This window comes from Phalacrocorax carbo, chromosome 4 (assembly GCF_963921805.1).
Source record: "Phalacrocorax carbo chromosome 4, bPhaCar2.1, whole genome shotgun sequence".
NCBI classification, from domain to species: Eukaryota; Metazoa; Chordata; class Aves; order Suliformes; family Phalacrocoracidae; genus Phalacrocorax; species Phalacrocorax carbo.
Genome location: NC_087516.1, coordinates 69,071,299 through 69,084,441, shown reverse-complemented (window position 1 = coordinate 69,084,441; position 13,143 = coordinate 69,071,299).

Below are 13,143 nucleotides of genomic sequence, written 5' to 3'. Positions count from 1 at the left end.
AGATGCTGAAGGGCCCGATGCACATATAATCCTGTTTGCTAGCCACACTAGAAATGGTGAAACAGACAATGGGAGCACCAGGAGAAGTTACTCTATCTGTTCTGTGTAAAAATGCTGCTCCCTTATCAGAGTGGTCTCTCCCATAGCTCCTTCTAACAACACTGCCCTGTGTCTGCTGTTATACTTTGCCCCCCAGCTGTCTGATTTCTTTGAGCCAGCAAGTCCTGGGGAGGGAGTTGAAGCACCATAGGTGGCAAGTACTGCACTGACAGTGAGACACATCACAAACACAAATGAGTAGAGGGGCAAAGACCCCTCGATAGGTACTCAAGAGTTTTCACATCCATTCATTGCTTTTCTAATATGCACCAGGGACTGATATGTCTCCTTCCCACTGTTAAATTGCTGTGACCTTGCGCCTGTGCAGAAATGTCCTGTCATGGGGGAACTGCCTGTGGGCAAACAGCAGTGCCAGGGCATTTCTGGAGAACTCCTCCTCGGTTAGCTGGGTGGAGGGAAGCAAGTGGGCCTCTTCAGCGTCCTTCGTCCCTGATGCCCTCTAGTGACTGACACTGCTCTCCTGGCTCATTCTCCATAGAGGATTTCTAAAATAAAGAACTGCTTGGAGGCCAAGCCCAGGAGAAGAAAGGTGGTATTGAGTTTGTCCATTAGTATCAGTGTGGGATGTGAAACTGGGTGATTTGGTTTAGTTTCCTGTACTTCAAGCAGGCACACCACTGCTTTGCCCCAAGTGAAACAAAACCAAAGGAGTGGCAAAAGTGCTTCTTGAAAGTCTAGTGAAGCACTCTGGAAAAGCAGGAAGACTGTTTCAGGAGGAGCTTGCATTAGCTGTGCTTTTGCCACCACCCAGCTATATTAACAGTCATAGGGCATTAGCCTTCAATTAAGAGACCACTGGACAGAACTGAACCTGAGCTGCTGCTCGGCGTCGTGCACTGCAGCTTCCCCGGGAAAGGCAGTGTGCTCTGGGGCAGGTTGCTGTCCTTCCACCTGCCGCTCTGCCTGTGCCCTGGCTAAGCTGCTGCGTCGTGAGCTGCATCACTCCTGCCTCCGGTCCCCGATGACGCTCTTCCTCCAGGACTACCTAGAAAATCCGCTCCAGCGTAGTGTCTCTGTGTGTCTGTGCCTGCTCTCCAGGGCTCCTGGGTGAGCTTGTGGAGGCTGTGTGTCACTCCTCTGTCTTGAAACGGAGCGTCCCTAGACGCGCACAGCATCTCGGTGTGGTCATACTGATGCTTTGCCAGGTTCAGGGCGCAGGGCAGTACGGTACAGGCTGTGCATGCAAGCGCACAACGTATGGGGAGACGCTTCCAGGTTCCCCCCCGGCTGCACAGGAGGCCCTGTGTGCACGGCCGGGCTCTCAACGCCGCCGCAGCCTGCGGGACCAGCCAGCCGCCCCCCGACCGTGCGCTTTGTGAGCGGTCGGAGCACACGCGTGGTGGCCTGTGTTCCGTTTCTGGGAGCCCCTCAGGCTGTCTGCAGACACCCCCAACACCTAATTTCTGGTGTCGGGGACCGGTCGCTGTCACTCAGACCTGCGTGTGCTTCGACGTGACGGGGGGGGGGGGCCGGCAGACACATACGTGGACCCGGCGACAGCGGCGGGGCAGGGCGGGCGGCCGCCGGGCTGAGGGTGGGGCGGAGCGCAGGGCCCGGGTCGCGCCGCTGCTGGCGGGGGGTGACAGCGGCACGGCGGGCCGTGCTGACGGCGGCTCCCGATCCCCGGGCGGGACGTGGTGGGGGCTGCCGTCAGGCTCCCGCTGCTCAGCCAGTGCTAACTGCCTTCTCTGTTTGTGGTTAATTGCTGCCCTCCGCAGGCTGCGCCGTCCCGCCCGGCACCGCCCCCCGACCCGCAGCGCCGGGCACCTGCGGCGGGCGGGGCGGTCTGGGGGCGCCGGCACGGCGGGGGGAGCGCGGCTGGCTCTGTTGGCCGGGAGGTGAGGGCTGGCGGCGGGGCCGTCTGTGCTCCTTCCTTCCCAGCCCGCACCGCCCCGGCGGGGGCTGTGGGCCGGGAGCTGCCGCCGCGGCTCTGTGTGTGGCGGGCCCGGTGTGTCCGGGGACCGGCTGCCCCCCGCCAGCAGCGGCCATCGGTGGGCAGCCGTGTCCCGGGCTGTGCGCGGCGGGGCGGGAGTCCCCCGCAGCGCGTGGGCTGCGGGCCGGGGCAGCGGGCGCCCCCCGGGCTGTAGCGGGGGCCGGGCGGGGCACCGGGGTGGCGCACGGCTCCAGGGGTGCCCGTCCCAGGGCCGGGGTGTCCCCGGGCCATCCTCCCGGAACCCGCGGGCAGCGCAGCCGGGTGATGCCCAGCTGGGCAGGTGCCGGTGAAGGGTGGAGCCGGGCTCCGTGTGTGAAACCTTGAAACCTTTTTTTTTTTTTTTTTCCCCTCTTTTTTTCTTTCCCACAGGCAAGAGCTTGTGGGGACGCAGAGGGTTGGTCCCCCTGGAGGAATGCAGATGTGGGTAAGTGCAGGTGTCTGGGGATTACAAGTGGCTCAGGGCAGGGAGCTGGTACTTTTAACTGTGTCCCCTGTGTCCAGAGAGCTGCCAGCAACAGCCCTGGCATAGCCTGGCCCCAGAGGATGCACAGGTCAGGGGGCAGCAGCTTGCTCTGGCTGCAGCCCCAGCCTGGGAGGCCATAGAGGTCCATCCCTGCCCCAGATGCAGCCCTATTGCTCAGTGCAGTGTCCCTGGCTGCTCACGGGCTTTGGGGGACAGAGACACCCACCAGAGGGGGACGGGGTGATCTGGGGTGCAGCTCCCCAAAGCAGTGCTGCTCCTTGGGCACCACCAACTGCCCAGAGGAACCCCACAAGAGCAGCCTCACCCAAACCCATCCAGGACTGACTGACAGCCATGGGACAGGGATGAATGAGAGCAGCTGGCACAGACCACTGCCAAAGCCACCTCCTGTAGTCAGTGGGTCCTTTGTTCAAAACCAGCATAGTAAAGGCTGGGCCAGCCCGGTCCTGTGGAGTCTCCAGAGAGGCATAACAGGTAAGAAAACACCCTGGTCCTGCTGGGATACAGGTGACTTGGAAAGCCAAAGTTATCCCATGATACCAGGCTGTCACTGATGCCTTAAAATAAAAAGGTGTGGGGAAAAAAAAAAAGGAGGAGGAGAATAGTAAAAACATATGCATAAATGCAAGAAGTGTTGATTTCAGTTAAAATAAAAATCTTCGGTTTATTTTCGTAGAAAAGATAGAGGATTGGGGAAGACTTTTCTACAGTATCTTAGCTAAAAGATTGCATCGGCTTAAGGGAACAACAACTCAGTTGTGACAGACTGTTAGTATCCACCCCAAAGGTCCCAGGACAGGGACTCCATCCCAGCCAGAACTTGTGCCACATGCAGCCATGGGGCATGGGGGCTGCTGCTGGGCAGGGCCAGCTCTGACAGGGGATTCCTGCCACTGAGGTGCCTCAGCTGGGGGTGCTCTGGGGCATGTCCATGTCCCCTGATGTCCCTGGGACATGCTGCTGCCCTGGTTGTTCTGTTCTGATGGTGCTCAGGCTGAGGGCTGTGGTGCTTCTGGGGCAGGACAGCTGCAGAGATGCTGAGTTGTGGCACACAGCACTGGGTACAGCAGCTGGTGTTGTCTTCTGCCCCAGTCTGCAGGGATTCCATGGGAAAAATGAGATCTCTGTGGGAAAACAAGCTGACCACATCTCTTATTGATGTGAAGATGAAACAGCCGGAGCATTTCCTGGAGCCACATGCCAGTGACTGCCTATGCAGGGGTTGTCTGGCAGTGACAGGCTGCACTGGGACCAGCATGGGACGGTCCTGTGCTTCCTCATCTGCCCACCCGCAGAGTGCAGTGCCCTGGGCAGCCCTGGCCAGGGCTGCTCACCCTGCGCCAGCGGCGTGCACCCAGAGCCAGTGGCGTCCTGGCCAGCAGCCACCAGTAACCACCAACACTTACCAGGACAGTGTCACCACCAGGAACCTGGATGTTGTCACTGTCACCTCCATACCTGCAGTGCTGGTCAGTCTCTCTGGTGGCCACACAGCAGCAGGACAGTGCTAGGGGCTGCAGCAGCATCAGTGACAGCAGAGCAGAGGCCCAGCACCCCCTGCCCACAGGATTTCCCTCCTCAGGGGATACTTGGGCTGCTCACCCCTTGAACATCTGCCCAGCCTCCTACCCTCACCTTTGTAACCCCTTCAGCCCACACACCCTGCGTATGTACCCCTGGGACTTGCACCCCCAGGCAGCATGCAGCCCCCTAGGCCTGTTAGGATACCCTGTACCCCCCTGCCTTCAGGACATCACAGAGCAGAGGAAGAAGACCAAAGATTTGAGGGCAGGGACGGTTAACCACGGCTGGGGCTCTGCTGCCTGCAGGCAGTACAGGTCCAGGAGTGTCTCCCCCCCACCAGAGAAAACAAACAGGAGCGGAATGGCAAGAGCTGGCAGGACAGAGCTGGAACATGGTGGGCAGTGGTGAAATGGTGGCAGAACGGACAAGACCTGGCACTTGGCCTTGTTACACCTCATTCCATTGGCCTCGGCCCATCAATCCAGCCTGTCCAGATCCCTCTGCAGAGCCTTCCTACCCCTGAGCAGATAAACACTCCTGCCCAAGTTTGTGTCATCTGCCAACTTACTGAGGGTGCACTTGATCCCCTCATCCAGATCATCGATAAAGACATTAAACAAGACTGGCCCCAGAACTGAGTCCTGGGGCACACCACTTGTGACCTGCCACCAAGTGGATCTAACTGTGTTCACCACAACTCTCTGGGCTTGGCCATCCAGACAGTTTTTTACCCAGTGAAGAGTACCTCTGTCTAAGCCATGAGCCACCAGCTTCTCTAGGAGGATACTGTAGGAGACAGTGTCAAAGGCTTTGTTAAAGTCCAGGTAGACAACATCTGCAGCCTTTCCCTCATCCACTAGGTGGGTCACCTGGTCATAGAAGGAAATGAGGTTGAGAGGGCTTGTTATTGGGAAAAGCTGTGGTAACTTAGCAGATACAGCAGTGATATTTTTGGGGTGAAAATGGTTAACAGAGGGTACAGAATGGACATTTTTGGGGAGAAAGCTGGGGTAACTTTGAGGGGAGAGAGGTGATTTTTTGAGGAAGTAGCTGGGTGAACTCGGGACAGGGGTGACATTTTGGAGGAAGAAATTGAGGTATCTTGGGACAAAATAAGCTCTTATTGTGTAGAAAGCTGAAGTAACTTAGAGGGGACATTTCTGGGGAAAAAATGAAACTAACTTAGGGGGAGAGTGACAATTTTTAGGGAAAAGCTGAGGTACCTCAGAGGGGACTGGGGAAGCATTTTGGAAAGAAAGGGTTAGGCTTCTTAAAGGGGACAGAACCAGCATTTTGGAGGAGAAAGACGGAGGTGACTGAGGGGACAGGGCAAGCCCCAGGGGAGAGCTCCATCACTGATGAGAGTAAAGTTGAGGTTACTTAGGATGGGGTAGGCATTTTTGAGGATGACATCTTAGGGAAGATATTGGCAGCATTTTTGTGGGAGAAGCTATGTTGTTGCAAAATGCTGAAAGTAGCAGAAAGGATGATGATTTTTAGTCCATGCTGAATGAGCTTCTTAGTTTGTGGAGTTAATTTGGCACTAGGCACTCTGGTCCAGGAGGGATGAAAAGGGGGTTATGTAGCAGGATTTTCATGGAAAAGCATCAGCATAGGGACTGATCCAATTTAACAAAGGAGCTATGGCATTTTCCTTTAGAGTTCTGAAGCCCAAGATCAAGAGAAACCCATTGTGTGAGCTGACACAGGCAGGACGCAGGAAAAACCACAAAACTTCAGATGAAATGCAAAGCGTATATTTATTTTTATTACCTCACTGACTGGGGGATCCCTGAAGCAGCAACCAGGCAGAGGCACACAGGCGGGAACACAGGCAATGCGGAGCTCGGTCCTTGCTAGAGGATCACTGAACCTGCTGTTTTTGCCTGTATATCAGGGATTTGCACAGGTGTAGTTTACCCCTGTGCTTTGACCTTTCCCACAGCAGGGCGGGAATCTCAAGCGTGTTCAATAGGGTGCCTCTGAGTCTATTGCAGGCCTATGTTACCTAAACACAGATGTTCTACTTGGCCAACACACAAGGGCAAACAACAATTAGTACATTATATGTGTTTTTCTACACCGTAGCTCCAAGTCACCTGAGCGTGTTTACAATCCTCCTTGCCATTCTTCTGTTATTTTCCCACACTCATGGAGACATTGTCTCTGGCGGAAGGGAGACGAAGGATCACCAGCACCTTCTGATAAGTTCAGCAAGAGGTTTGCCTTCAGTAAATTGGTGAGGGAGTGACCGTTCACTCAGCTCTTGCTTAGATTTTGGCCTGACTAAGGAAAATAAAGTTACTGAAGTAATGGAATGTATATGAATGCCTACAGAATACACAGATCCTCCACGCTTTCCTATCCATGTGTGACATATGTGCTCAACCCCTTGACAAGACTGGCAGTGGTTTGGTGCAGGTTACAGAAGAGGTAAAGGCCTGAGCTGTAGCCGGGCTGTGAACACCTCCAGTTTCAATCTGTTCCCTGAAAACCCACAAGGGAGCAGAGTGACACAGTGAGCATCGATGCGTGTCAGCTTGGAATACCAATCATGCAACTGACACATGAATAGTGGGTGGCTTTTCCAAGACTCATTTATCAAGGAACAAAGTTGTGGGTACAAGGTATCTCCTGCATACCTTTTCCATCACATGTAATTTGACTACAAGCCAACCACTTTATCCTATAAATATGACAGCCTAAATGAGCCTTTTTTGAGTTCTTCCTGCTAGGCAGTGTGGCTGCATGGCGGTGATCTCCCCTTGAGCTGGGACACCTCTCAAGGTTGCTCCTCGATGCAGAGAGACCTTTTACCAATGACAGACCTTTGGTAAGCGACTGATATAGCTCATAACCTTGCAGTACAGTAACTTCACGTGCTGAATTGACGCTACTGAAACATTACATAAATTGCCTAGATATGATCTCTTAGATATAAACCATTAACCAAGTCTGAGGCTAGGTTTGGACCTAGCCACACCTAGACTCTTCTCTGAAGAAGGAGTTTAGAAAGCAAGGGGGTCCACTTTGAACCTTGTGACTCAACGGGAGGGTCCTCCTTACCCTTTTGTGTCCCTGGTCTCTCTGTGAATCATTCTAACTCAAGTGTAACTCAATTTTTCTTTGTATATTTCTTCCATGCAGTAATTAATAGAGTAAACTTTGCCATTGAACTTTGCTGAGTTGCATTTTTACCCATCATATTAAAACCACTTTCGCTACTACTTTTGATGGTGGTTCTTTAAGCAACCTAAATCACTCATTCACAACAAATTGGTGTAGTTGGCAGGATCCTAAATCAGGATTCACGACACCTCCTGAATTCAGTCCCCACCAAACAGATGGTGTCTGGTGTACTGATGGGGGTGCTTGTAAAATACAGGGTAAATGGCAAGGAATGGCTGCTGCTGTATCTGTAGCTGATGAATTTGCAGTAACTGAATGAGCAAGGAGATTCTGCTCAATTGGCAGAGCTCTATGCCATAGTATTAGCTCTTAGAAATGGCACACTGACTCCTGTGCTGTATGGGCCAGTGCTACACAATGGCTAGGAAATTGGGCAAAACACAATTGGCAGATAGGGAATCGAGAAACATCAGAAAAATACTACTCGTGGCCAAATGGAACAATATGGCCGACCACCTAGCCAGAATGGATGTGGCAGGTTTTTTCTCTACCTTGAGTACTGAATGGTTAGGTAGATGGCTGCTTGAATGGTTGGGACACACTGGTGTGTATCATAGAATCATATATGACCTTGCTGCATGCAGCAAGATGAAGCTGGCCAATTTCTGAACAAGAAGGTCATCTAGTGACCACTTGTGGATCTTGTAATGATATAAGGGATTATCTTGTCAAAAGTCAACAACAAGCGAACCTCAGGGACTGGAAGTGCTTTGGGGTACTTGGCAAGTTGAGTATGTTGGACCCATGGCATGTACTTCTGAAGGATGTAAATGTATTATGACTGGCGTTGAAATAGTGAGTGGTTTGGGTCATGTTTACCCTATATGCACTGCATCTGTGTTGGCAACTGATGCAAGAATAAACCGATGGCTTGCTGTGCACGAAATCCACATACCCTATCAACCTCAGCAATGGTCTAGTAGAAAGATGGGATGGGTTGCTTAAACAACAGCTCAAATGTTGAAACAGTAATGCTAATTGGGGGAGGATCTTATGGGAAGCCACATGAGCACGGAACTCACAGCAGACTCCTACTGGCAGTCCGCTAGATGGAGGTGTAAGGGACTAGAAATGTGTCTCAATATTGTTGGCAGGACAGTTTTAGCCACCACGGCAACCGAGCAGGACAGTTTAACGACTGAAACCTCATCACCACAGCAACCAGGACAGTTTGACTGGACAGGAATACATATGCATCCTGTTGCCTCAGAGCACATAGCCCTAGTCCTCTGCACATGCGCCTGGGCCCAGGGTCAACTGACAACATATGGGGGGTTTGGACCCTCCAGTGATGGTACTGGGCATGTGTCCCCATCACCAAATGGGAGGCGTGGGTATGCAAAACAGTTCTGAAAACAATGCTATAAAAGGTGAAACCAGTGGAGACCCGCAGGAAGGGAAGGGAAGGGAGGGAAGACAAAAGAAAGAAGAACGTTCTCCCACCGGATTCAAAGATACATTGGACCAATGGGATGCCACAGATCCGTGGTGGTAGCTATCACAACTCTCTATCTCTCCCTTTCTCACTCTTTTCTCTCTTTCTCTCCTTTTCTCTTGCATACTTGATGTTGGCCAAATAAAGTGACTTGGCAATTGACTCCATTTTGAGTCTTAATTCTGTTTCTGAGACTGTAAAAGAAACCTAGTCATGAGCAAATATTTGAGTTAATGAGAAGTTAAGTCCAGCTGCCCCCAACCACCCAGAGCTACCTGGAAAGCAAAGGAGTTTAACCTCTGCCAAATTGTTCAACCCAACAGTGGATCGTGACAGGAGGTTATGAACAATCCCCTGTGCTGAACACCATCAGGATGCTTTGTGCGGCATCCAGGAGGTTGGGTGAGAATTCAACACTGTGCTGGTTTTGGCTGAGAAAGGGTTAATTCTCCTCACCGAGGGGGGGTTGGCTACCTTTCCAGCTTCCCGCGCTCTGCCGCGTGGCGGTGGGGGGGCTGGGAGGGGCGGGGCCACGGCGGGGGCGGCTGACCCCGACTGGCCAATGGCATGTTCATTCCATACCATGTGACACCATGACCAATATATTAAGGGGGGGGGGCGCGAGGGGCGGACAGTTGCGGCTCGGGAGCAGCGCGGCGTCGGGTTGGAGGGAGGTGAGTGGTTGCGTCGCGGGCGGCTCGTTCCTCCCCGCCCCCCCCCCCCCCCCCCCCCCCGGGTTTCGCGCCTCTCGTTGTTCTCCTTTCCGTTGCATTGTTGTTGTTGTTTCTTTTAATTTTAATTATTAAACTGTTCTTATCCCAGCCCACGAGCGTTACCCTTCTGATTCTCTCCCCCATCTACCGGTGGGGGAGTGAGCGAGCGACTGTGTGGGGCTGAGCTGCCGCTAAACCACGACAAACACCCACCACTCAGAAAACACTGTGCCTTCCCTTCGAGGGAAGGGAATATAGGAAACTAGATGCTATTGAAGTGAAATTAATAATTACTGAGGCTTGGATATGATCCAGGACCTAAGTCTTTTTCTCTCCCTTTTCACCAAGTGAAAAGTTGTCACTCGACATGCATAAAATGGAAAGTATCTGTCTAGAAAGTACACTAAGTATTCCCTGGAACTTTGTTAATACTCTTTATGCTAAAGTGCTATCACTGGAAAGAATGTTAACCTCTAAAAAGACAGGAACCTTCATGTATTGGACAATTCTAATCCTTGTGTTGGGGAATTTGGCTTTCTATCACAAAAATGTAGCTGTGCAATGCAATAATCAAGCAAACCCACAGAAGCTGGTGACCTCTGCCTTAACGTGGGCAGTAAGGCCCAACAGATCGAAACCCCACCAGTTTAAAACCCACCAGCAAGTACCAAGGTATCCACCTGACCACATACACCTACCTTACCTTTTGCTTAAGCGTTAGTAATCTGTGTCCAGGCATCTGGACTTGGGTTGGAGAGACTAATACTCTCGATATAGAGGGGGGCACTGCCCTACAATATGATCATGATACCACTGAAAGACCTATTAAGTTTGTCCTTTTGCACAATTGCACACATGTAACAATATCCCAAAAAGGGATGGCAATGCCTGCTGGAAATGGAGATGTTGGGATTCATTATGAGAGTTTGAGTGCCAATGGACCATCGAGATGATGGTTCATGTGCCACTGGGCAGTATGCAATTTGACGATTCCCACTACCATTACTGTACCACCAGTAACAGTTGTCCAAGGCTTTCCTGAAAGATTTGTAATTTTTACTTCTGAAAGATGTGAATTTTACTTAAATATTTGCTGGGACAATGTTAATATTAGTAAAGCATACCCAAAATGCTCACAATGGACAATACCGATATATAATCAATGGTTTAAGTCTCGGTGGAAAATCCACAACAGGATTCAACAGGATTGGGAGCTGCTGGCTGGGGCACAGGCGTGTAAAATTTTATGGACTTGGAGGTTGTTAACAATAAGGTGTCCAGGCTAGGACAATTAAGCAAACAAGCTATAATTGGTCAGAACATGGCTATGGTAAAACCCTTACACGAAGCATTAACCCAGGGAAAAGGTGCAAAGAATTTGAAAAACATGTACACTTGGTGTCCACAGTTTTGTTTCTAACACCGGCAGTGCCATTGCGTGTGTTGTTATGCAAACCTTTGCTACAAATTAATATGAACAACAAACCGATTGCGTCCGTGGTGGAAATCCTGCAGTTTTAGGGTCTCTATTCTTGGATCGGTGCGGAGGGTTCACCCTCGCTGCTAAAGACCGGGGCTTTCCGACCGTTGAAACATAGCGGCCGCTGGTTCTTTCCGTGCCCGTACGCCCCTGCTGGGCCTGTTGTCACGTACACAGTGGCCGGTAGATGGAGCCCTCGGCCAACAGGAACTGCCACGGGGCTGTGCGACTGCCTGTCAGACCCCGCTAGGGCATCAACGGGGTCCCTCCTGAGGGCAGCGGGTCTGCAGTCGGGGGCTCTCCCCTTGGGTCGGTTACGCCTCGAGCTTGAAAGCCCTCATCTTCTTAGGTGCGTGACTGCATATCTTGAGTCATCACGTTAGGGAAGTGATTGTGCCCCTGGACTCGGCATGGGTGAGGCCACACCTTGAAAACTCTGTTCAGTTTTGGGACACCCACTACAAGAAGGACATTGAGGTGCTGGAGTGTGTCCAGAGAAGGGCAACGAAGCTGGTGAAGGGTCTGGAGAACAAGCCTTTTGAGGAGCAGCTGAGGGAGCTGGGGTTGTTTAGCCTGGAGAAGAGGAGGCTGAAGGGAGACCTTATTGCTCTCGACAACTACCAGAGAAGAGAGTGTAGTGAGGTGGGTGTTGGTCTCTTCTCCAAAGTCACTAGTGATAGGATGAAAGGGAATGGCTTTAAGCTGTGTCAGGGAGGTTTAGATTGGATATTAGGAAAAATGTCTTCACTGAAAGAGTGGTCAGGCATTGGAACAGGCTGCCCAGAGAGGTGGTGGAGTCACCATCGCTGGAGGTGTTCGAAAAACATGTAGATGTGTCACTTCAGGACAGAGGTTAGGAGGCGTGGGGGTGTTGGGTTGACGGTTGGACTTGATGATCTTAGAGGTCTTTTCCAACCTTTATGATTCTATGATTGTTCTAAAGCTTAGGAATTCTTAAGTCAGCTATGTAGTATTAAGTCTGATTGGCACCCTGAAGCTGTGGTTTACTAATGTTCGTCAGAGTACCAAAACACTTTTGATTAGAATAAATATTATTTTGGGTTACATCACCTGCCTAATTTGACTTTGTGTACCTCCGTGACACCTGGTTCCTCAAAACTGTATACTCAGAGGCAGGAAGTAAAGGTAACCTGTTAAGTGAATCTATTACTGCACAGTGAATGAGAAAAATTAGAGAAGAACCCATTTACCAATATACCCCTTTTCCCATCATTGTAGTTAACAGAATATGGGTACCAGTTCAAGGGTACAAATGGATAGATGACCAAGACAATCTAATTGATACTTGTGGATGTGAACAATGGGGAAAACATGAATGGTACTGCTCTGAGTGCTTAGTAAGACAAGACCCATGTTCCAGTTATATATCGTCAGGTACCTCTTATTTAGACTCAGTGTATGACAATTACACAGTTGTACTTAAGGGAAAACCCAGTTGTATATGTGTGGTGTTGCCTTGTGACATTCTATGGAATGATGGGAACAAAATGATGGCTCCTGCCAAGAATGTCGGTGTAACATTACAGCTCTTGAAACCTGTGGACAACTTTACAGAAACTATAAAGCAAACCTCACTTCAGTGCTGGTGGAATCCTGGCCTACAACTTGGTCTGCACCCTTAGGACCAATATGGGACACAGTATTCTCTCAAATTGAAGAACTGGATTCCTTAATTGCCAGCTATGAGAAAGCTATTAATACCAAGCAACTATCGCTGTCAGACATGATACCAGGCAAATCGTCAGGATCGCTGGACATCACTGGTATGACATTTCTATGGGATACACACCATCTGCAACCAGTATATTGCGTCTTATGTTACATCCTATGATAATTGTATTATTGTGTTCTATTTTGTTACCTTTGTTATTAGTATGCTTGTATATCTGTGTTTATCACTTATCTTGCCATGTTGGAAGCATGTACCATCAATTGTTAACCGATTACAAAATGTGAAGCCAGACTTCAGTGAAAGTGCTCAAAACTTTCCCCTACCCTCACCCCCGGCGAGGCAAGAGGAGTAACAGTACCTCCACTTACCGAGGCAATGAGTTTGCTGGATATCTGGTCTATACCAAGGGGTAGGGTGTGACTCAACTCCTGCTTAGATTTGGCTAACCCAGCTCATGCTAGGGCCTGATATATGCTGGGAGCTGTGTACTAGGTCAAAGTGAGAGCACCACTTAGGCAGGACAGGTGGCAAGAAAGAGCTAAAGGTCTCTATGCACCCATGATTATCTGGAA